We start from the raw sequence: 26576 nt of genomic DNA, 5'->3' as shown, positions 1-26576 counted from the left end.
CAGTCGAATCAACAGTCAGAACAATCTAGAACTACCCACCAGCCTTCCACTTCTTACGATACTTCCTCTGATCCTTCATCTTCGCAAGGTAGAGCTGGCAAGAGTCAGCCTCCCAGGGAGAAGAAGGAAAAGAAGAAGAGAGAAAAGAAGCAGAAGGAGCCTCTGGCGAAGGCGACTGGGGGCAAGCAGAAGAAAGCTGACAAAAACCCACACACTGCACTGACCGGGCCTAAATCGCCATGTGTCATTTGCAAAGGGATCCACTTCCATCGTGATTGTCCTTGTATTCCCCAGATACTAAGGGACTGGTCCCCAAGGTTGCACAATCCGGTAGCATCAACCTCTGGTTGTCATGTTGATTGCAGTCCGTCAACTAACGAGAGTGAAGGACGAAGAAGGGGACCAAGATCACCCTGTCTATTGTGTGAAGGCAATCATGCCCTCCACAAATGTCCATTCTTAGATGAGGCAAAGAGAGTTTTGGAAGATCGCCCGGTTTCACTGTTGCGACTTCCTCCTGGATACCAAAAACTCGCGCCTAATCCCTCGATAGTTGAAAATCCAGTTGACCCGCTCAAGTGGTCAGCTGAAGTGTCGGTCATTGAGAATGAACCTACTGAATCCAGACCAGATGAAAGTCTAAAAGTCGAAACGGCAGTTGACCCGGTTCTTCCTTCAGAGGTTTCATCGTCCAATGACTCCGTCATTGAAGACCCGTCTTCAAATGACACCGTCGCCGAAGAGTCAGCTTCATGCGACACCCTCACTGAAGAGAATAAGGATGACACCATCCAGGTTCTTTTCATCAGCACCGACTCTGATGAGCGTCAGGGCAATGCGCCCATTCCTTTATCGCAGGAAGGAACATCATCAGGGTCATACCCGGCCGTATATTCGGTCCCACCACCAAGCAACCTGGTTGTATCCTTTGATTGGAATCAACTAGGCAGACCCCGGTTACCAGCCAGTATACCATTCAGAATCATTGTCCAGATCTATAGAATGATTATGGCTGGTACTATCATTGATGAAGGGGCGTCTGTGAGTATCCTTTCCTCTATTGCTTGGAAAGCACTGGGTTCCCCAGCGCTTTTACCTGAGTTGAGAAATCTCTCAGGTTTTGATAAAGGAACCAGTCGACCGTTAGGGATCCTCCCCAATGTACCTGTTACATTGAAAGGGAAGACCGTCGAGATGAACGTGTTGGTCGTCCAAGGACCCTTGGATTATAACCTACTCCTTGGACGCGACTATATTTATTACATGGGAGTGATAGTCTCCTCACTCTTTAGAGTAATGTGTTTTCCACACGAAGGAAGGATGGTCAAGCTCGTAGACCAACTTTCATTTCCGGGATCTCGCATCGCAAATAGTCAAATACCAATCCTAAATGGTTTGTTTTCTAAAGATACGCCTCCACCCCCGGTCCTCCTTCCCGATGAGTGCGAGTGATTTGGAAAGAAAGACTGGAACCCAGGGGGCATGCATCCTGGTCTGCTTCGGGCAGAAGAAACCCTGGGTATAAGGAAGAATTTCCGCAGAAGAATGGACTAGTCCGTACCCCGTCCGGCGGTGGAAGAGGGGTTGTTCTAGAATAATATTCTTTTGTCAAAGTTATGCGAGTGAGATAATCTGCTTCTCGCTCCCCTTGTCTAGATAATCAGGATACCGAAGATGAGGACCATTTGCTGTATCAAGTAGTAACCATCTTTGAAGTCAAGCCTCACCCATTAAAACATATGTTTTAAAGGATAAGTAGGGGCAGTCTCCAAAGAAAGAGATTCTATTGCTACATCAAGTGGCCACCATCTTTAGTAACCTAATGTTAGACATCGCCGAAGAAAGAGATTGATTTGCGGCAGCGAATAGAACCCTCTTCGGATAATAAGAAAGAAGCAAGCCTCCCTCAATAATACCGATGTTTTGTCTTTGAGTAGTGTTCTTCTCTTGTCACAAATAGCTGTTCGTTAAAAGTTGGGCCGACGGGAAGCCTGAGTACCGCATAAGACCCCTTAAAATAACGAGAAGACTAGTATCGTTAACATTAGATTAGCAAGATGACAAGTAGCTGTGAACACCCAAAGAAAAGCAGAGGTAGGGGAGAGGAGGGGCAGCCTCGAAATTCTATCCTATACCTGGGGGTATGCAAACTTTTGGAATGTAAGCAAGGGACGACTATTTATTTTTTAAATTTTTAGGTCCTCCCCTTAAACCTGTAGGTCTAACCCTTTAAAATTGTAGGATTAGCCGTTTCCGACCTTGCATGAAGAAATCCTGTGGGGCAAAGGTAAAAACTTGCCAAATTGGAGCATAGCTTCGTGAGATAAAGCTCCTTAAAAAATAGCTATCTCACAGGGGGCGTTCTTATTATGACTGGTATATCGAGCAGTTTAAGCACATAGTTCATGCTCGTTAAAAAATAAACGCAAGATCCGAGCAGTTTTAGCGCATAGTTCATGCTCGTTAAAAAATAAACATAAGTTTATGAGCAGGCTTTCCTTTAGAGTTCAAGCTCATTCAGAAAAAATGAACCGGTAAATACCCTTCTGAGATCGTAAATTCATCAGCCATAAAAGCCTTGGTCGTGTTTGTGCACCGTCACCTCCACTGTTCATTTGGCCGATCATTCACCTCCATTTGTGTGTTTACCTCTTTTGAGAAACAGCTGCGAAGAGTGATTTCACCTAGCCATCCTTGTGACACTGCCGTGATTGGAATATTCCAACTTGTACCTGGAATCAGTTGCTATCCCTGTTTATCACTCGTTCCTCAGAAGACGAGTCTTCTTTGAGCTCTTTTCACTGACTCGTAAAATATGAAAAGTTTGCCGAGTTTTGGCCTTCCAGCTCGTTAAAGCGACCGGAAGAGCTATCCCTCCTCTAGATTTTAATCTTTTTGGACCTGAGGGATTATTGCACAAAAAGATCGAGCACTTGTTTTGTTCGGCTCGTTAAAGCAATCGAAAACTCATCCCTTCTGTATTGTTTTATACTTTTTCGGACTTAAGGGATTAGATGACGAAAAAGGAATTATGGAGTTAACTTTCTGTACCTTTTCAGACTCTCTAAAAATGAAAAGGACCGAGTTTTCTTTGTCGTTAGACTCGTTAAAATGATTAAATAGCGACAAACTTGTCTTCAGACGAGAACGAGTTTCCCTATCGCTAAGCTCGCTAAATCATAGCGATAGGCTTGCCCGAAGGGCAGGTTATAGAACAAGCATATGTTATCCTCCTCAAGCTTGACAAAAATAAAGAGGTACTGGTCAGAAATGACTGGGGAAAAATTGGGAGAACATCAAAAGCTTAATGGTAGCAAGTCACTCTTGAACATGACACTTTTCCTCCGTTCCACATCGGGTTGGGTTGTTTCATTCACCGGTTTCATCACCATGGTCTTCGCCAAACCATCCACATTTGGGGTAATGCTACCGATCCATCGCATCAGTGTCGTTATATGTTCAAGAGGGGTCATTCTGAAAGTGTCAACCGTGTCCCATCCACTGCCATACATTATCCTTCATCCATTCATGATCGCCACCCTGAATCATATATCACAGTTTGTTTTCACCTCCACTAAAATCATTAGCTCCGTTCCGTGTCATTGATGTGGGATTCATTAAGGCCCTCCTTTGACAGATTGCTTCTTGTCGACTTCAGCTCATTATCCAAGAAGTTGATCTAGGAACAACCGCATCAGTACTTTGAAGCTTGCATGCCTCAATGGCAAGTTTCTCACTTCCGGCGACAGGTATACGTCAATGACCTTCGACCAGAAGATTTTGCGTGGCGTTCGACGCCAAGTCCTTTATTCACGCCACGTGAATTGTACTGCAGTACCTTGAGGGTCATTATCATTATCGGTGATTCCTCTCGCGCTTGTTAACGGTTTTCATCATTGACCGGTAATCAAGCGATGTCTTTCCATGTTCGACTTCAGCGAAATTCTCACATGGATCGACTTGTACTTAGAGTGAAGATCAAACGAGTTTGAAGACCCCGGATCTAGTTTCATCCATCCGGGCTGCGATACATATTCAGGATATATAAAAGCATTTGTCATGTACATCATTGCAGCAGATGATCATCCTACTCAAAGGATGATAATTTCAGCAGAGAATTATCAGTCTACCATCAGACGATCGTCTGTTATATGTACCAAAATGTATTTATAAAGCTGAGCATGGGAATGCCCGCCTCAGCTAGATCATGAAAATAAAATGAAAAATAATGTATTGTATTGTATTGTATTACAGGGCGCCTCCTCAGCACTGGAATGAACTTCGGACCCTCTAGATAAAGCATTTCACCCGATAAACGGCCTCATACTTTAGGGGGCAACTGTTATAGACATTTTTGTGCCTCGTAACATGGAGCATGAAATGTCGATAATTACAGGGATCCTCAGTCCCTAAACATGTTGTTCTTACCCCTAGAAGAACAAGGTCAGCAAACCACAGCACTTCCCATCAGTTCTCCACCTGAAAACACTCAAAAACAGGCTATTTTTGGATCATGTCAGCTGCTCCACTGAGCATCTGCGCTGGAATGCAACTGCTCCTCCTTGTACCTGCGTTGAAAGTCAAATCCAATGAAGGCTACCTGCGCTGGGCGAGATTGGCCAAGTGGCACAGTCATTCTGCAAGGTGTCAACTGCCCAGGAAGCTTCCAAACTGACACTTGGTTCAAGAGATTCGCCCTGTGATGAGTAAGAGGTACTTGATCTCCATGTGTAAGCAAGGATCTCCAAGTGGACTCAAGAACTGAAGTTTAACTGAAGAGGGAGAGGACACAAGGTAGCTTTATGTCAGTCTCAAGCTGACTCATCCTTTCTTCTTCTCTCCTATATATAGAGCTCTTCTATGAGGTCTAGGGAGGCTGGAATTTTGTGCAAAGCAAGGAAGTGCTGTTGGTTTACAGTTAGAGCTATTGGGTGATTGCTTTTATAGAGGTGAAGAGGAGATTTCTTGCTGCTGGGGAGGTGCTGCTGGATTGGAGCCATTGATGGTTGTAATCTCCTCAGAACCCTGTTACTTCTATCAATAAAGCTTTGAATGTTCTCCTATATACTTGTATTGCATTGATGTATTGTATTTACTTGTATATTTGATTCACTCTAATCCATGCATCAGTTATGAGTACATGTATCTTGTAGTCTTCTTCTCTCTGTTGTGCAGGATCTGTGTGTAGCTGGACCGGCAAAAGGAGCTAGGAGCGGAGAACAAGAGGCAAAGAGAGAGGATAAGGATCGACAAAAGCGAAAGACATCGGTTGGTTAATCTTTTCTTCCTTCTCTCTGTACTTTCATAAAGGAAAACATTAAAGCTTTTCTTTCAGTTGTTGCTAAGGACTGTCACCCTTAGAGTAGGGATAGGGTCATCCGAGTCGGATACTTTTCCCCACAACACAGAGGTGGAGATAAAGATGGAGGGATACTAGGGAAGCTTCAGGTGAAGTTGATGGTGCCTTTTCTCCTTTTATTTTTTGTTTTTTTTTTTCAAAACTAAAATACGGTTTTTCTGTGTTTTTTTCTTGGAAAGGGAAAAAATAATAATGATGTTTGGAGTATGATACATACTTGGAAATGAGAGCAAGGCGGTTTGGAGATGGTAAGAAGGATTATAGGCTCCTGATGAAGCTTTCCTAGTCCCTCAAACTGCCTCCTATAGACACTTTTAGCTCTCTGTAATTCCTACAGGAGCCTCCTGTAGAAAACACAGAGCCTCCTGTAGAAACATAGTTTTGGAAGAAGAGGTACAGTGGGTTGAAAGATATGCCAAACATGATGAAGGAAGGTGTGGAGAAGATGAGTTTGATTCTGGTGTGAATTTCAGGGTCCCCTTGGCACCTTCTTCTGCTCCCTGTAGTCCTCCTGCAAACCTGCAATGCAATAAAATTTCACTTTTTCTTTCTCTCTGTCTTTTTTTTTTTTAAAACAACTAGGGCACCTGAAAGAGGTTTTCACCTTAATTGCCTGCCCTGGGTGCCTCCAAAAGAGGTTTTCACCCAGGTATATTATTCTTTTCTTTATTTTTTTTTTTGACATCACTGGGCCGCCTCAGAAGAGGTTTTCAACCCAATAATGGAACTCAAGCGCCTCATGGAGGTTTTCACTTGAGTCCTTATTTTTTCTTTTTTCCTTTAGTGAGTGGGTGAAGTGGAAGCTAATACATGCTCCACTAACATCACTTTTTTATTCAAATCTTCAATAAACTCTCGCTTGGAGACATTTTTCTTGTATACTTTCAACCGATGTCCATTGACAAGCACGGGGATGGCTTCATCATCAATGGTTCTGATTAGAACTGAACCATTGTCATTGCATTTCTCCCTAATGTAGGATCCCAATCATCTTGTCCTCAGCTTACCTTTGAAATCCTTGTATCTTGAATCATAGAGTAGTTCCCAATCTCCCTCTCGGAATTGCTTCTCCCTGATATTTTTGTCATGCCATATCTTTCTCTGAACCTCAACTACCTCTGTATGGAGAAGGGCTTGCAATCTGTATTCATCCAATCCATTGAGCTGAAGTAATCTCTCCTTCTGTGCATGGCTGAGGTCTAGGTCTCGCTGAGCTACCATCCTTAGGGTATTGAATTCAAACTCTATTGAAAGCAAAGCCTTCTTCCCATAGACCAGTTCATAGGGTGTGAACCCGGTGGTGGTTTTCCATGTTGTATTGTAGGCCCAAATGGCCTAAACTAATCTATCCACCCAGTCTTTTATGTTGTTGCTCACTACCTTGGTTAGGATCCCTTCCAATGCTCTGTTAGTGACCTCCACCTGCCCATTGGCTTGTGGATGGTAAGGGACGGAATTCCTGTGCTTGATCTTATGATGTGTGAACAGGCCTTCAACCAGGTTGGAAGTGAACTGACTTCCATGGTCTGTGACCAACTCTCTCGGATACCCAAACTTGTAGAATATTTTTTCTCTCAAAAACTCAACTACTTTTTCCTTTGTCATTGCTTTGATTGCTTTTGTCTCTGCCCACCTTGTCAAGTAGTCAGTGCACACAATGATGTACTACTTCTGCTTTGAAGGGGGGTTTGTTACCGGGAAAAATGTCTATTTAGAACTGCTCTATCCCACTAAGGTGTGACAGCTGCCTTAGAAATAAATAGAGAAAACTACTTTTGTATTTCCTTTATGAACAATAGATAGAGAGGAATAGAAAGAACCAACCTGTGTCTTGCGCTAATCCTTTGATGCAATCCCTCTCTTCTTTAACAGCTTTCAGCTACCTGCTCCCTTACTTGCCCAGCTTCACCAAGTACTTGTAAGATCACAGAAGAAGAAAAATATACAAAGACATGGATCTATATTCATAAATAACTTAGGATCAGATTTAAGTTAACCATACAAATGTAACAAGCATCAATGATACAAAAGCATGGAGGAGAAACTCAAATAGTTTTTATTGATATACAAGAAGATCCAGGAGGAGTTACAACCGATGATTCTTGACCCAGCATCAACCTCCCAGAAAAGAAGCCCCTCTTCACCTCCAACCAAGCATAGATCACCCAATTCTCTGATGTTTATCTTAAAGCCAACAGCAATTCCTTACAATGTGCAAAATTCCAGCCTCTGGATCTCTGGGATGAGGGATCCATATATAGATGTATGCGAGGATGAGTCAGCTTGTGATTTGATTAGTGTCTTCTCTCTGTCAGTTCTTGCTTCCACTTGGAGACTGAAGGCCTCTTACTCATCCTTCGTCGAATTCAGTGAGGCAAGTGTCATAGGAGAAGATTCTGGAAGCTTCCATTGTCTCTCCTCCTCGCGGAATGACACTGCCATTTGTCATTTCTCGCTCAACACACCCTCATAGTGCATTTAGGTGCGTTGCAATGCACCTAGCCAGTGGATTTAGGTGCTATGCAACGCAATTAGCTAGTGGAGCAGCTGAAATGATCCTGTTTTGACTTATTCTGAGCAGGTTCTGGTGGAGAACTTCTGGGAGAAGCTGTAATTTGTTGACCTTGTTCCTTTAGGGGTTAGAACAACACTTTTAGGGACTTAGGAGCCCTTGGTTTATGGACATTTCATGCTTGGAGCTGCAAGGCACAAAAATGTCTATAACAATTGCCCCCTAAAGTATGAGGCCGTTAATCGGGTGAAATGCTTTATTATGAGGATCCGAAGTTCTTTCAATGCTGGGAGGAGACCTATAATAAGATACAATACAATACATTATCATCATACTTTTTTCATGATCTATCTGAGGCGGGCATCCCCATGCTCAACTTTATAAATTCATTTTCATGTACATAGGACAGACAATCGTCTGATGGTAGACTAATGATTCTGATAGAGCCATCATCCTTTTGGTAGGATGATTATCTGTGCTGCAATGTTGTACATTTCAATGTCTTTATTTTCCTGAATATATATCGCAGCCCGGATGGATGAAACTAGATCCGGGGTCTTCAATCTCGTCCGATCTTCACTCGAAGTACAATTCGATCCATGTGAGAAATGTTTTGAAGTCGAACATGGAAAGACATCGCTTGATTACCAGTCAATGATGTAAATTGTTAACAAGCGCAAGAGGAATCACCGATAATGATAATGATCCTCAAGGTACTGCAGTACAATTCACGTGGTGTGAATAAAGGATTTGGCGTTGAACACCACGCAAAATCTTTCGGTCGAAGGTCATTGATGTAAACATGTTGCTGGAAGTGAGAAACTTGCCATTGGGGCATGCAAGCTTCAAAGTACTGAATGGGGTGTTCATAGACCAACTTCTTGGATAATGAGCTGATGTCGACAAGAAGTGATCCGTCATAGGAGGGCCTTAATGAATCCCACATCAATGACACGGAATGGAGCAAATGATTTTGATGGAGGTGAAAACGATCTGATGATATACGGTTCAGGGTGGCGGTCATGAAAGAATGAAGTATAATGTATGGTAGTGGGTGGGACACAGGTGGCCTTTCTGGATGACTTCTCTTGAACATGTCAGCGACACTTGATGTGATGGATTGGTAGCATTAACCCCAAATGTGGATGGTATGGTGTGACCATGGCGATGTGACCAGTGAATGAAACAACCCAACCCGACTCGGCACGGAGTGGAAGTCTCACGTCCAAGAGCGACTTGCTACCAATAAAGATTCTTTGAGTTTTCTTCCCAATTTTTCCCCAGTCATTGCTGACCAGTACCTCTTTATTTTTTTCAAGCTTGAGGAGGATAACATATGCTTGTTCTATAATTTTCCCTTCGGGCGAACCCATCGCTATGTTTTAACGAGCCTAGCGATAGTGAAACTCGTTCTCGTCTAAAGACAAGTTTGTCGCTATTAATCTTTTTAACGAGTTTAACGACAAAAATAACTCGGTCCTTTTCATTTTTAGAGAGTCTGAAAAGGTACGTAAAGGTAACTCCAAAATTCCTTTTTCGTCATCTAATCCCTTAAGTCCGAAAAAGTATAAAAAAATACAGAAGGGATGAATTTTTGATAGCTTTAACGAGCCGAACAAAACAAGCGCTCGATCTTTTTGTGCAATAATCCCTCAAGTCCAAAAAGATTAAAATCTAGAGGAGGGATAGCACTTCCTGTCCCTTTAACGAGCTGGAAGGCCAAGAACTCGGCAATCTTTTCATATTTTACGAGTCAGTTGAAAAGAGCTTAAAGAAGACTCGTCTTTTGAGGAATGAGTGATAAAATAGGTAGCAGCTGATTCCAGGTAAGGTTTGGAATTTTCCAATCATGGCAGTGTTACAAGGATGGCTAGTGAAATCACTCTTCGCAGTTGTTCCTCAAAATGGGTAAACAATCAAATGGAGGTGAATGATCGGCCAATGAAAAATTGGAGGTGACGGTGCAAACATGACCAAGGCTTTAATGGCTGAAGTACTACACTCACGGTGGTTATTTACCAGGGAATAGTTCATTTTTTAACGAGCTTAAACGCGGGTGGAAACATTTGCTCGGTGCGGGTTTATTTTTTAACGAGCTTAAACCTTGCGGTAACACTGCTCAAGTAGATGGTCTTGTTTTGATTTTACTATAAATAGCTTTGTCCTTCCAAAGATCGTACTGTATTTTCAATTGCTTCATCAAACTAGTCAGAAATGAACAATATTTGCTTGAAAACGAGTTTAAAACGCTAATATTTTACTTTGAACTACGTAAAAGTAATTAAAAATTGTTTTTTACCTCTCATTTTACCATTTCATTTGAACTTGGTTTGTTGGAGCTTTGGAGGTGCTTTTCCCCCTCAATTTTCATCAGTTGATTTCGGGAGATTCTGTGGACGATTCTCGTCGCCGTCTGGACCAGGTAGGAGCTAAACCTGAGCTCTTTCATTTCATGGTTTCCATTTTGCATTTTGAGCTTCATTCCTAGCTTTTCTGAGCCCTTGGGTTTTAAGGAACTCGTTCTGCCATCAACGCACCCTCAGTGTATCGAAACCTGTGTTGAATGTTGGCCTGTCTAAAGGCTATCTGACATTCAATGCACCTAGAACACTGTTGCAGGTGCGTTGGGCGCAAAAAGGGAATTTGATGCACAATTTTTGATAGAATTTTTGCCTGTTTCTTACCAAAATCAGGTCCTAACTCCTCTCTTGTTTGTTTTTCAGAGATCTTTGGAGTAAGATGACCCTTACACGGTGAGAACGTGAGCATGAAGAAGAGGACATGCTTGCCCTTCATGATCCAGTTATAGTGAACGCGCTGCGGAATTGTGGCTTGCTAAAGTTCTTTTGCATTTCTAGCATGAGACAGCAGATCAACTTACTGCAGTATTTGCTCGATGCTTGGGATCCTACCAATCAGGTTTTCCAGATTAGGGGAAAATCTATCCCCTTGACTGTAGTAGACATCTATTTCTTGACTGGCTTGTTGAGGCGGTGTGCTCCCATCGCTTTGTCAGGTTCGGTCCAAGGAGGCGATTCTGTGAGAGATTATGTCCGCCGGTATTGCAGAGAAGGATCTCAGCCGAGTAAAGATGGCAAGATCATCATCCGTGACGTCACTGACAGGTCCCTTAGGACTATTCTGTTTACTTTTGGTAGGATGGCCAGTAGTGCGTCTCTTCATGTAGCCAACCGATCTTATATGCAGCATGCCTTGGAATGCCTCCAACCGAAGGTGTTCAACTGGTGCGACGCAGTACTTCTTGTGATGAAAGAACAGTTGACCAAGATAAATAACGGGAGGTTGAAGAACTTTGGGTATGGTTCTATTTTGACCGCCTTTGCCTTGGAGAAGATACCACTGATGCAACCGCAGTACATTGCACTCGATTTACCTTCTCCTACTGAACCACGTATGCAGAGATGGGTTGACCATATGTCTAGGCATGCTGGCCAGTCTCAGATTTCATTTTCTGATACCTTCTTTAGGTGCTTTGATCACCAGGAGATGGTTTATTCTGAGTATCCATACGCTGGCATGGACTTCTGGGGTGATCCAGACTTAGTACTGCCGGATGGCGAGCAATGGGGCGCCATTGGTAAAATCTCTGACCATATTGTTGTTTACCGTTTTTTGTTTATAATGTCCTTGTGCTTTATTCTATCAAGACTTTAATCAAACTCATGTGTACATGTAGATGTTGGTCCCGTTCGTCCAGTAGTTCGCCTGAGAGTACTAGTTGTTGCCCCAGCAGGAGAGGCCATCGGAAGGGCTATTCTTCATGACCTCGATGTGGCCGAGACTCTCACAGATTTGTAGGAGCAGGTTGAGGGCCTCACTCTCGGTATTCCAGATGTGAGGACCGATGAGCTACCTTTGCGGTTACAGCGGCATACTACTGGTGTGCCCAGACGGTGGACTCGTCTCCTACGCATGATCGCACAGGCTGTGACTTGCTATCACGAGCATCATTAGACTAGGGTGCCCCCTAGCATTTTGAGTTTTTGGGTCGCTTGACCGATTTTGTCTTGGTTACAGAACATTATGTGTAAACCATAAACAACTACATATTTTTGATTTTCAGAGTTTTATTTTAGTTCAGCTACATGATCCATATGCAAAACATTGATGATGTGTTTCTTTTTATAAATGTTGCAAATGTCTATCTAACACATAGTTTGCTAATGAGTCGGTTAATGTGTTTAAGTTTCTGGAAATATGTTGATATTGAATAAGATCAAATTGTCTTTCCAAAATCTTAACCCTTAGGAACATGCGATAAATAGCTGGGTTTCAGATGGAATATATACCATTGAGTTGTAGTATTACGAGTTGTGAGTCTAGCCTGACAATTAGTCGGCATATACCATGAGTGATGGCATCAGAGAGAAGCTCTATCAACGCGCTATACTTAGCGATGTTATTCGTTGATCGACCAATACATACACCTCTGAAACTTACTAACTCGCCGCTTGGATCAAAAATGGCCCAGGCTGCGGAGGACAGGTTCCGCGAACTACGACTCGCTCCGTCGGCATATCCAACACATGGCTCCAATAGGTTTGACATCTGCAATAAATGTAAAAAGTGGATTACTCGACCAAAACAAACACTTTAGCGAAAACAAAAATATAACAAAAGCATATTGGTTACCATTACGCATAGTAACGCTTGAGGTACAACCCATTACGAGGTTGCGCCAGTGGAATTCCGTCATAATCCATTAACTCGTAGGCTCCCTTTGCTAACACTCGTTTAACAATATAGGGGCCCATCCATAAAGACATAAATTTACCTGCTCCCAATTTATCAGATTCTTGGTCGTAAAGCAATACCAAGTCACCTTCTGAGAAGACACGGGGTTTGAAATTTTTGTCAAACTGCGCCTTGACTCGTTTCTTATGGGCTTCGTTAGCCAAAGCGGCGTCACGACGGGTTTCATCCAATTGGATTAATTCCAAGAAACGAGCCTCTTCTTCTGAAGTTCCGGGGAGGAGATCAATTGCGAGTTTGAGAGACGAGATTTCACACTGGACTGGTAAGACTGCTTCCAGGCCATATACCAGTTGGAAGGGTGTGAACACGGTTGCATTCCTTACTGATTTTTGGTAAGCCCACAAAGCTGAGTATAGGATTAGGTGCCATCTTCTTTTGTGAACTCCAATCATCCTTTGCAGCATGCGTTTCAGGACCTTGTTGATCACTTCAACTTGTCCGTTGGCTTGTGGATAATATGGAGTAGAGCTATCATGAGACAACCCTAGTTTGGCAGCTAATTCAACCATCATGTGATTGTGAAAATGTGATCCATGATCTGTGACTATAGCCTGTTGTATGCCCAATCTGGCGACTACATGATTCAAAAAGAAGAGGGCAGCTGTTTCACCAGTATTATCTAATGTAGGCATTGCCTCGGCCCATTTGGTAAAATAGTCAACTGCGACTATGATATACCCATGCCCCCCGGTCGAGGTGGGGTTACATGTCATGAAATCTATGCCCCATTTGGCGAATGGCCCAACAACAACTATTGGCTGTAGAGGTGTGGGTGGTCTTCTGGTTTTGCTATCAAAAACTTGACAAGCATGGCAACTTTTGACTGCGGTTATGCAATCTTTGAACATTGTTGGCCAGAAGTATCCTGCTCGTAAAATTTTTTGTGCTGTAGCATATCCAGATTGATGCCCCCCACACGCGCGTGAATGACACTCATTCAGGACCTTTTCGGCCTCCTCATGGGTGAGGCACCTTCTCAGAACTATATCCATACCACGACGGTAAAGTGTATCACTGACGATCATGTAGTCTTTTGCTTGGTATCGAATACGTTTTTGTTCAGAGTGGGAGGTGTTTGGCCTAAATTTTTGGGTTTGGAGATAAATGATTATATCCCCATACCACTCATTGCTTGTAGATATCAGAAACAAACTTTCATCCACGATTGATTCTTCGGATGTTTCATCGTTGGACGACGATGGGAGATCGCATAATAATTTTGTGAAAACTAGAGCTTTCTTTGACTTGGATTTTACAAATTCCAGATCAAACTCTTGTAGGATTGCTATCCATTTTGAATATTTGCCCCCCAGTAACTGTCGCGACAATATATAAGTCACGGGGTTGCAATCTGACAGAATGGTAGTTTTCTGAAAGAGGACATAGTGTCGAAATCTTTGTATCGCTTGAACAGCCGCAAGCGCTATTTTTTCAACGTAAGAATATTTGCTTTCTGTATCATTTAAGTTTTTACTTAAATAATATATAGGATGCTCAATTCCATCGACTTCTTGAACTAAAACCATTGCGATGGTCGTATCGGCTGCAGCCAAATACAGGTTAAAATCTCTTTGATAATCAGGGGCATACATTAATGATGCTTTCATTAGGGAATCTTTTAAAGCATCAAAGGAAGCTTGCACAACCTGATCCCAGATAAAGGGTACCTCCTTTTTCAAGAGACGTGTATAACCTTTAGCAAGTTCAGCGTAATTTGGAATGAACCTCCTCAGAAAGTTTGCTTTCCCTTAGAGTTTCTGAATCTGAAGCAAATTCGAAGGTGGAGGCAAATTTATGATTGCCTGTACCTTACACGGGTCGAGACGAATCCCATCCTTGGAGACTACAAGGCCAGGTAAACAACCAGAACTGACGCAAAATACACATTTGTGCGGATTGAGTCGTCTCTTGTAGTGTCGGCAACATAGAAATATCGCTATTAAATGCTGTGGATGATCAGTCCGCTTTCGCGAATGAGCTGGAAGGTCGTCGAGGTATGGTTGAACGATGTTTTTGATGTCATGGAAGGCATAATTCATTGCCCTCTGAAACGTCGCCCCTTTAAACCAAAGGGTAGCGAATGTGCCCCACGGACAAATAAATGCAGTCTTTGACTGGTCCTGTGGGCGGATATTTATTTGATTATACCCGGAGAATCCATCCATGAATGAAAAGATTTCGCATCCGGCGCATTCATCAATTATCTGGTCAATGAAGGGTGTAGGGTAGTTGTCTTTTGGACAGGCTTGATTTACATCCCTATAATCGACGCACACTCTAATTGTCCCTTGTTTTTTCATAACAGGGACAATATTCGATACCCATTCGGTCAGAGGAACCGGGTAGATGAAACCAGCATGGAGAAGTTTTTCAACTTCTGCCTTAATGGCGGCGGCTTTCTTGGGTTGCACCTGCCTTAGCCGTTGTCGTACCGGTTTGACATCTGGATACATCTTAATTTCGTGCTCAACGATACTCGAGCCGATGCCTGGCATTTCACTGTATGACCAAGCAAAGACATCTCTGAATTCATGAAAAAGAGCATTATATATTTCCAGTTCTAATGGAGAACAACATTTGCTAACATAAATATTCTCTACAAGATCTGTTTTGGTCGAGATATTTATGGCTATAGTCTCTTCAATGTTGGATAAGTTTTTCTCGGAATCCACCGTATTTACAGTATTTGATAGAAAATCAACTATTGAAGGATGATAAAGGTCATTTTGAGTATCTTCTTCACAATCCAGAAGAAGAGAACGATGGTGGGAATCATTCCATGGTGCTCCTTCAATTACCATAGATTGGATAATTCCTTTGTCGGTGACATGCACTCGCGACCAAGGATCTGAAGGAGTACCATATTCTCTAGACCTATCTATCCAAACGCTTGATGAGCGTTGATTTGGGTTTGCCTCCCATGCTAGGAACATTGATTGCTATAATATTTCTATTGGGCTTGGGGGCAAAACCATTGCATGATCCATGTTGATATCGTTTTCTGAGATCTTTATAGAAGATATCATGTTGCAAGTTTCTATTGACGCTACTTCCGCCAGATTGATTGGAGGTGGAAGAGCGAAAGTTCCCATTAGTATAGGATCTTTTAGTAGGCCTACTCCAATATTCTGAAGCGAATGGGGGCTTCCATGGATCATGGGAATGCTTCCAGTAACTTGAGGAACCATTGGGGAGGAAGTTTTGTTGATCGAAGATTGTAATCCCTCCTTGAAAGGGAAATGCAATCTTTCTAAAATAGGTCAACACAACAGCTGCCATGGCATATATCCATGGTCGTCCTAGTAGGATGTTGTAGTCAAGATTCCCATCGATGACTTCAACATCTATTTCTACCATTTTCCCTCCTAGTTCAACTTTCAAGTTATTTAGGATACCATATGGGGTATATGTCCTTCCGTCGAATGCTTTTAATGTCGTCGAAGATCGCGACAAGGTTGGAGATCCTAAAGTTTTCCAGCAACTCAACGACATAATGCATGTAGATGCCCCCTCATCAATAATTGTTCGATGAACAGTTTTGTTGAGGGCTTTTACCTGAACAAGGAAAGCTAGTTGAGCTGGTAACTGAGGATCGTATCCTTTATGATCGAAGGATACAAGATTGGAAGCCTTTGGATCAATCCCACCAATGGCCGATAATAAAGCCTACCTTTGGGATGGGAAATTTTGTAGTACTTCAAGAGTCGACATAGCGGATGGCGATTGGGCCAAATCTTCCACTATGTTATAATGCTGTGCCGCTCTAGCGCGGGGATTAAATGTCGACTTGTGTACTACTCCCTTCTGTGGTTTTATCGTCAATTCAGGGATGGTGGGTGGTACAACTTCTGTCGAAGTTGTTGTCGAACTACTTGGTTGATCTTTATCCTTATTGTTCGACAGCTGCGGATTCCCATAATCTTTGTTCCTTGTCGATATCAAAGCATCATTTTGCTATTTTGAGACCGACAACATTAGCACCTGAGACGGGGAAGCATTTCCATTTTCAACCAGATTTGTTCCTGGATTTGGAAACGGATCAGTTAACACTACGGAGGTTTTTGAATTCTTGAAGAATTTCTTAAGCTCAGCTCTGTGTGGACAATCTGTGGTCCAGTGATCCTCATCGCATATAAAGGATGGATTTTTTGGTTTCCTATTTCCAGGAGGGTTCGAAGAAGATTTTTCAGGTGATGATTCCTCCTGTTTCTTCTTCTTCCCTTTGCCCTTTTTCTTGCTCCCTGGTTGTTTGGTTTCTTTGCCCTTATCTGTCGATACGGCATTTACTTCCGAAGCAAGAAGTTCATCTTTTTCATTTTGACCTGAAATCTTACGGGCCTTTTTCGATGTATCCTTTGTCGATTTCGTGTCTGTCGTGCCAATCACACCATCGCCAGCATGAGAGTCATTGTTTGATTTAGGAGGAGGAGGAATTGAGAATTCCGGTCTAGGGGCGTCAGGTATTTTGTCGTAGAGCGTGCCAGACTGAGTGTAAATCAAGTCCAGATATTGTGCACGAGCGATAACTTTCTCTTCTGTTATGACTCCCCCCTTTGCCACATCTTTCGTGATGGAAGACAGTAATGACTTGATAAACCATTCAGCTAAGAGCTGATCGGGGACATACATTTTTACCATCCTACGACGAAATCGCCACTCATGTATATGATCAGATATGTGAGTGGCCGTCGTCTATTTGAAGTTGGTAAGAAGCTCTGTTTCCGTTTCGTACCTTATTGGTAATTGAAAATGGGTTAAAAAGGTTGTGGCTAAGGTACTGAAGTTGTCGAACGAAGCTCTAGGCAATTCAATGTACCATTTTGCCACTAGACCCGTTAACGTCCTCTGAAAGAGGCGAAGTCTTATCGAATCATCATTTAGGGTGTTTTATGAACACCATAGATGAAATGTCATCACGTGATTCGATGGATGTTCACCCGGATTTCCATTAAATTTAGGAATATCTGATGGAAGTTTATGCGGAATCGTTGGCCACCAAGGGGCGTAAGCAATTGGATCGTTTGTTAACCGGTTTAAATCAGGTAACTCTAAGGTTGCCACGAAGGGTAACTGTTGATTCAGGTTAGGTGAAGCATACCCAGGATAAGATGGAATTGCCTGAGCAGTTGGTCTTTGCATACCGGCATAATGCATTTGATGCTGGTATGTTTGGTAAGGTTGGTGGACTTGACCATTGTAAAATGGTTGATTTTGACCATTTTGAATGTACGGCTGTCCACTGTTCGCAAAGATTTGCTGCTCAGAACCTTGGTATACTTGTTGGAATTGCGGTTGTTGGTATTGGACCAGCCATGGTTGTGAAGCCATGTGCTGTTGCACGATACTAACCATTTGACCAAGGTGAGGGGTAATTGTACCCTTCTGGACCTGTGTCACCCCACTAGTCGGCGATTGTGGTTGAGTTGCAGGGTCAAGGGGCTGTTGCATTACAACCTGAGAAACCTGAGGTTGGCATACAACCGGCAGCGCTTGAACTTGCGACACCATCACAATAGCTGGCATAGTCGGGATGTTCGACATAGGTACGCATTGTTGCATCGAATACACAACTCTTGGTTGTTGAGGTAGTATAGGTACCCAACCACTTGAGGTAATTCCAGTATAACCTGAATGTTGTGAACTCCCGTATGGATATCCTCCCAGAGGGGATAATGAAAGGGTATACTACCCCCCATACGGTGGTAATCTAGAACTCAAGGGAATTGTTTTCCCTTGGGGACCGGACTACCCAAATTGACCTCCAAATCGATCAATTTGTTGAGACTCAACATAAGAGTTTTCGGATATTATTCCAGATGAACAAACAGGAATGGACCAGACTGTCGAAATAGCCCCTGAGTGGGCTCCTTCTAGTGGTTGAGAGCTAGTCGGGATAGATGGTATGCCAGTAAACATTGTCAGAGTGATAGCAGGGAGTTCTGCCGTCGCTGTGTTAGATGACACAGTCCTAGATGTTGACGGTTGTTTAGAAATTTGTAGTCTATCCAAAATATTACCTAGCGATTCTACAAGAGCTTCCGCTGGTGGTAGACTAACTTCTGATGTCGAAGGATATAGAGTGATCCAGACTCCAAAGTGCATTGGAGTACTTGTTTGAGGATCTTCTACAATTTCTTCTATTGCAATCAGACCAGGTGGAAGGGGAAGACCGTCAGGTCCGTAAAATATTTCTGGTGCCAAAGAAGGTGTCAAATCGGTAGCAACAAATGTTTGAAGAGTAAGACTTTCCGAACCAGTTGTAGATGGAACTCGTTCGGTAACACAAGTGTTTATTCTCAAACTAGGATCAGTATCATTGTCCTTCTGTGGCCGTTGAACATCTTCTGTAGAGGCAGGGATTCCAGAAATGTCTGGAGTAACCGGAGTCTCTGATGTCGTTGGAACACTTGTTCTAACTTTGATTGGAGATTTGGAACCGGTTAAACGAGTTCGCTTTGTCCGTACTGGCTTCGATTCCGGAGACAAAGACAGTTGAATCATAAGCCTCCGCGAATGACGGGGTTTCAATTGACTTTCATCCACGATTGCAGATTACTCGATCAACTAAAATAAAGGGAAGGTATGTTTCCGAATTAAATGAATTTTAGACGCTTTTGACACAACTTGTTTTTTCAGTTTTTAAGAGTCGAGAAAAAACAAAAGATGACTCTAGTCTCGTTCGATTTTTAATGAGCCTGAAGTGACAAGTGCTCAGATGGACCTTTTCCGTTAAAGAGTCTGAAAAGGAATGAAAGGGACTGCTCTGGAGGTCTAGGTAGAGCGAGTACCAAACCAATCGCAAAACTGCAGAATACTTTTTACGGTATGGCAGTCAATCTTCCTGAACGCTGTGTTCAGTGCATTGCGATCGATAAGGCGGCAGACATGGCTTCCTATGGATAAAGGATTTAAGCCCATAGGGGTCTCCCAAAATATACTCGACGGTACGTGGGAGCACAAGTCTGTACTGGCACTTATCGTCTCAAAGTGGAGGAATCACCCAACCATCAGTGAGGACAACAGTTACCAGGCTTTACGACGTCGGGATACGTCTCTAGCCTAGACCTCTAAATGTTGTGCGTTAAGTTCCAAAGCGTTGTTAGATTCATTGAATTTATTTTAAGTTGATATTTCTTATGAAGTTTGCCTTTTGGGTTCACCTCGAGATGTAGATGTAATTCCTAAAATGCAATCTAAAGATGATAAACAAACTTTTATCTCTTTTCAGCAATGAAAATCCTAGCTACTAGGGGAAAAGAAGGACACAATCTTTTCACAAAGAGCAAAGAGCACACTGTAAATGCACTTTCCTAAATCAAGCCAAACAGACTCTCTATATGCAAATGCACATGCATGTATTTGTTTTTCACTTTCTTAGTATTGATGCTAAAAAGAAAGTTGATGTACAAATCTGAATTTGCTTTCAAGCGACAAACACAAACAAGCTTCTTTCCAAAATCAAAAGGTAGAGATGATTACAACACTTTATGATTTTGAAATAAATACTTGTTTTGACGCTAGAAAATCACAAATTCAAACCAAAGGCAATTGTAAAAGCATAATCGACCATCAACAACAAATAAACTTTCTCCTATGATTGAAATCGACACTTGCGACAGATCTAAATCAAAGGACGACAGTACGATTATTATACTCTTGCAATGGAAAACTGTAAACGACTCAACAAACACACAAAAACATCTATAGTTATTTTGTACAAATGAGGTGGAATATCAGTAAGGAAAAGGGGTTTGAAACAGTCATATACTGATCACAGGCTGCAAAATTCAGAGACAAAACTGGAAAGAATGAAGCACAAGAACCTCAGCTGCACAGGACTAGGCTGATCAGCGCACCTGTAACACAGAGAAACTGCATTGTAGCGCAGGTTTCCCTTTCAAGAAGTGCGTCGAAATGCAGGATCTCTTCACAGTACCTGCGCTGGGCCAGAAACAAGAATTCTATCCGGGTTCTGGGTCACAGTTTGCAGTTTAGTCTTTGGTTTTTGGCCGAGTAAAAGCAATCAGTAATGCACAATCAGGGGTAGATCTAAGGAGGGTCTAAGAGCTATCGCAAGGGCAATCAGATAGTCTGTGAATCAGCTGTTCAAATCATAAACATATCCAGTGAATGGATTGAAGCAGCAGATGTCTACTTTGCATTTTTTATGGCAAATGCAGTTCAAATGCTACTTATAAGTTTATGAAATAAACAACAAGAGATACACAAACAAACTAATTAGACAATCTCCCCAGCTAAGTCGCCATTTTGTTACCGGGAAAAGTGTCTATTTAGAATTGCTCTATCCCACTAAGGTGTGACAGTTGCCTTAGAAGCAAACAGAGAAAACTACTTTTGTATTTCCTTTATGAACAATAGATAGAGAGGAATAGAAAGAACCAACCTGTGTCTTGCGCTAATCCTTCGATGCAATACCTCTCTTCTTTGATAGCTTCCAGCTACCTGCTCCCTTACTTGCCCAGCTTCACCAAGTACCTGTAAGATCACAGAAGAAGAAAACTATACAAAGACATGGATCTATATTCATAAATAACTTAGGATCAGATTTAAGTTAACCATACAAATGTAACAAGCATCAATGATACAAAAGCATGGAGGAGAAACTCAAATAGTTTTTATTGATATACAAGAAGATCCAGGAGGAGTTACAACCGTTGATTCCTGACCCAGCATCAACCTCCCAGCAAAGAAGCCCCTCTTCACCTCCAACAAAGCATAGATCACCCAATTCTCTGATGTTTATCTCAAAACCAACAGCAATTCCTTACAATGTGCAAAATTCCAGCCTCTGGATCTCTCGGATGAGGGATCCATATATAGATGTATGCAAGGAGGATGAGTCAGCTTGTGATTTGATTAGTTTCTTCTCTCTGTCAGTTCTTGCTTCCACTTGGAGACTGAAGGCCTCTTACTCATCCTTGGTCGAATTCTGTGAGGCAAGTGTCATAGGAGAAGATTCTGGAAGCTTCCATTGTCTCTCCACCTCGCGGAATGACACTGCCATTTGTCATTTCCCGCTCAACGCACCCTCATAGTGCATTTAGGTGCGTTGCAACGCACCTAGACAGTGGATTTAGGTGCTATGCAACGCACTTAGCTAGTGGAGCAGCTGAAATGATCTTGTTTTGACTTATTCCGAGCAGTTTCTGGTGGAGAACTTCAGGGAGAAGCTGTAATTTGTTGACCTTGTTCCTTTAGGGGTTAGAACAACACTTTTAGGGACTTAGGAGCCCTTGGTTTATGGACATTTCATGCTTGGAGCTGCAAGGCACAAAAATGTCTATAACAGGGTTGATAGGGCCCACAAAGTCGATGCGCCACTTCTCAAATGGCTCAAAGGTCACTTGAGGTTATATGGGAATTTCATCCTTTGGAGTGGGTTTCCCCATCCTTTGACACCGATCACACTGGCTCATGTATCTACTCACATCTTGATGAAGAGTGGGCAAGTAGTAGCCTGCTTGAAATATCTTGAAGGCGATTATTTTTGCTGCAAAATGACCTCCACAATGCTCGTCATGATAGGTCAGGAGGATGTCAAAGACTTCCTCCTCCCTGACACATCTTCTCCAGATATGACCTGGGCCAAGTTTGGAGAGATTGCCTCCAATCCAGCTGAAAGGGGTGATTTTCCTTACTATCTTGCTCTTCTCTTTTGAGGATAGGTGTGGTGGGAACTATGATGAAACCAAGTAGTTTGCTATATTAAAGAACCATGGAGAGAGTACTGATATAGAAAATAACTGTTCATCTAGCATTTGGTCATCCACCATTCCTTCTTCACCTGTAGGCAAATTTAATCTAGACAAAAAGTCAGCAACAACATTTTCTTTACCAGGCTTCTCAATAACTGTTAAATCAAAACTGTTGTAGTAAAAGCAACCATCTAATAATGCGAGCATTTACATCTGGTTTTTTCATTAGATATCTATTTGCAGCATGATCAGTGTGCACAAAGGTTTGATAGCCTGTGATATAATGTTTGAATTTGTTTAAGGAATGCACGATAGCTAGGAGTTCCTTCTCGGTCACTGTATAGTTTAACTCTGCCTTTGACAAGTTTCTGCTTATAAAGTATATGGCATAAGGTAACTTTTCATCAACTTTTCCTATGGTTGCTCCTATTGCTTTGTTTGAAGAATCTATGTGAATGTGAAAGGGTAGGACCCCATTCGGGCCTCTGAGAATTGGGGTTGTCACTAGCTTTCTCTTCAAGGTATCTAGGGCTTCTTGACAATTTTTTGACCATATGAACTCAACATCTTTTCCTAGGAGGCCAAACAAAGGAGAGGCTATCTTGCTGAAGTCTTTAATGAATCTCCTATAATATCCAACTAAGCGTAGGAAACTTCTAACATCTCTCACCTTTTGAGGAGGTGGGACACTTTGGATGATGGAAATTTTGTTGGGGTCCACCTATAGTCATTGTTGAGATATTGCATGACCTAACACAATCCCTTTAGTCATAAAAAATTTACATTTTTTCAAACTGAGGGATAGGTTCATCTCAATACAATTATCTAGAACTTTTCCTAGGTTAGATAAATCTTCCTAAAAGTCATAGCCATGAGTAAAATCATCCATGTATATTTCTACTGCATCATGAACTAGTTCAGAAAATATACTCAATATCGTTCTTTGGAAAGTGGTTGGAGCATTGCACAAACCAAAAGGAAGGAGTCGGTATGCAAAGGTACCCCAAGGACAAGTGAAAGTGGTCTTATCTTGGTCTTCCAGGCTAATTTGAATCTGATTGTACCCGCTAAACCCATCTAGGAAGGAGAAAAACTTTTTCCCTGCCAGACCGCCTAACACTTGATCTATGAAAGGTAAAGGAAAACGATCCTTTTTAATGGCTTTGTTCAATTCCCGATAGTCGACACAGATTCTCTACTTACCATTTTTCTTTGGCACTGGCACCAAAGAAGAGACCCATTCACTGTCAGAGATGGGATAGATGAATCCTACATCAAGCAATTTCTGTAATTCTTCCTTAACAATATCTTTAAGTGTTGGTTTCATCCTCCTTTGAGGCTGCCTGACTAGCTTGCAATCCTCCTTGATGTATATATGATGAGTACATAATGAAGGGTGCACTCTCTTCATCTCCTTATAACTCTAGGGCAAGGAATCTAGTTGTTTTCTCAGTATGTTGCATAGATCCTTCTCCTGGGACGTAGATAGGGATGGATTGACTTTCAATGTTCTTTCTTGGCCGAACTCTATATTTTTAACAAGGAGAGAAGTAGGGTCGGCCACACAGAGATCAGATGAGGGGTTTTTTTGGGTTTCTCTTACTATGTCTTCTAATGGTGATACACTGGGATGTGGATTCTGAATCAAATTTTCAATCATATCATCCTCATCTTGTGGTTTGCCCCCCATAGCGATTTCTAATGTACAAAGTGGTGCAAAATAAATTTCATCCTCATCCTCCTCCTCCAGCCAGAGAGGTAGATCATGTTCTAGCAAGGTTTGGGTAGGAGGATACAGGGTTAACTACTTGGACATGTGTCCATTCTTTATGGTCATGTTCCCAGCTCGACAGCGAATGTAGGCATCAGCTGTAGCAAACCAGGGTCTTCCCAGAATGACAGGATACCTAGTGAGCTTTTCCTTTGACTGGAGAACTAAGAAATCAACAGGGTACTCCCAAGAATCAATGGAGACCATCACATCTTCCACAATCCCCTCAGGGGTCACTGTGGAGCGGTCTACTAGCAACAACCTTGTTGTGGTCTTCCTCAAGGAGACTTGGAGGTTAAGTTTGATCATTGTATCTTTTGTCATCACATTAATGGCAGCTCCCAAATCAATCAAATTATGTGGGACCATTGTGCCATTGATGTTGACATCAACTACTAGGCTTCCAGGGTCTAGATATTTCGAACATATTATCTGCCCCAACAGTAGGTCAGATAGTTGTCCTATGATATTGATGGTTGGGGCATCTCTCTTGCACCTTCTTGGTTGCCTAAAACACTTCTCTTTGATCAACCTATTGTAGATAATTACATCCATTATGGCTTGGAGAAGTGGTATCTTCACACATAAATGTTTCAATTCTCCCAGGAGTTCAGTCTCTTATGGGGTGGGCTGGATTGTCATGGATAGTCTCGCAGGAAAGGGTGGATTTTCTTTAGGTTCACTTTCCTCTTTATATTTCTCAACCTCCCTAGGTGGATGTTGGCTAGGAGAACTATCCCAAATTGCAAGTTAATTTCTTGAATCTTCATAGCGTAAGTTACGCATTATGGTTCCCCACTATACACTTGCTAAGCCTGTCTGTTGTTTGGGTTTGGATTTGGCTGGGCAGGCATTTGGGGTTGCCTTGGTGGAGCAGAAGGTAACGGTTGTGGTTGGGCAAGTGGTGGAGGCAGAAGAGTGGGAAGAGAGTTGTATTGGGGCCTCCACCCCTAACGAGATGCATTCCATTGAGGATGCGGTTGAGTATAGGATTGAAATGAATGGGTGGCTGGTTGGGCATGATATTGAGATGTGAAGGACCAAAGAGGAGGGATGGACCAGGAAGGATGAGGAGGGGGGCCCCAAGAAGGTATGGAGATGACTTGGTTTGGGTTGTAGTATGCCTGGGATGTCCCTTGCATCCCCTGGTGGTATGGTCTAGGTCCATACGGCCTCCTTTGATTTATGTAATAGATCTGTTCAGTGACTCCTTCGGCCCCTTGGTATATAGCTTTAAGTTCAGGCAAGGAAGGGCACTTATCTGTAGAATGATCTTCTTCACATGCTGAACAAACCTCTATAGAGTTCAATGGGAATCCCTTGGTATACAGCTTTAAGTTCGGGTAAGGAAGGGCACTTATCTGTAGAATGATCTTCTTCACATGCTGAACAAACCTCTATAGAGTTCAATGGGAATTCATTCCTAGGATGCCCGCTGGTGCATCTAGGGAAAAAAATGGCCAAAGCCCTCTCTACTTACTTGTGTTTCCTTTTGATATGTAAGGTATCCATTTGCATGGCAAGAGTCTACAACATCTCACTCTTGAAGTCGTCCAGCATGTTTCCAATTTCACCTTTAATGGATGAATTGGAAGAAGAGGCACTGGCTATGGGTTCACTTCCCCTACCTTTCTTTCTGGCTGCTCTAGAATGGTTTCTAAAAATAGTCTTTATGTCATAGGATAGTTGTTAGATGTCTCCTCCAGTGAGTAGTTGGAGGGTGTCTAAAAGGTCTTCCCGAATTACCCTAAGCAAGACCAACTTCAGAGACTCAGGGTCAAGTGTACACCCGACCCTTTTGTAACTGAGCTGGAACCTCTCTTCATAGTCTTCCAGGGACTCATCACTTCCTATGGTCATTCGAAAGATTTCTTCTTTAGTACCTTTTGGCCTACAATAGTCTCGATACTTGTTGTTAAATGCCTTCTACATCTGAGCCCAAGTTGTGATGCTATTACCAGGTAATCCCATGAACTAGCGCAGTGTTGCGTCCTTAAGAGTAGAAGGAAACAGTTTCAACTTTTGCTTGTCTTCTACATAGTCAGAAGTTCAAGAGATGATAGAAAACTCGAAAAAGAAGGTGTCAGGATCTTCTATAGTCAGACCATGGAAGTGAGGTAGGGCTGAAGAACTTATATTCTTCATTTTGGTGTCCCCATTGGTCTCCCATATGGGGAAGGTACCCTTTATCCTCTCTCCATTTCCCCTAGCATTTTTGTTTTTAGCCATTGGCTCCAGAGGAATGGTTTCTTCTTCTTCTTCCCCTATAGGTTCTTCAAATATGTCTGGTTGTTCACCTAAGGGTTCTTCTTGATTGCAGCCACCAGAGAAGAGAGAAGGTTGGCTGTGTGAAGCAGTGGGGGTGTTGGGCAAAAAATTTCCTGAGTTATCTCTATTCCTAAGAGGCATGAAAGGAAATATTTTTGGTTGGTTTTTGTTTCA

The sequence above is a fragment of the Pinus tabuliformis genome, chromosome 2_1, assembly GCF_031772625.1.
Source record: "Pinus tabuliformis cultivar Carrire ecotype Pingquan chromosome 2_1, CPIR1, whole genome shotgun sequence".
In the NCBI taxonomy this organism is placed as follows: domain Eukaryota; kingdom Viridiplantae; phylum Streptophyta; class Pinopsida; order Pinales; family Pinaceae; genus Pinus; species Pinus tabuliformis.
Note: the sequence above shows the minus strand (reverse complement) of the source record.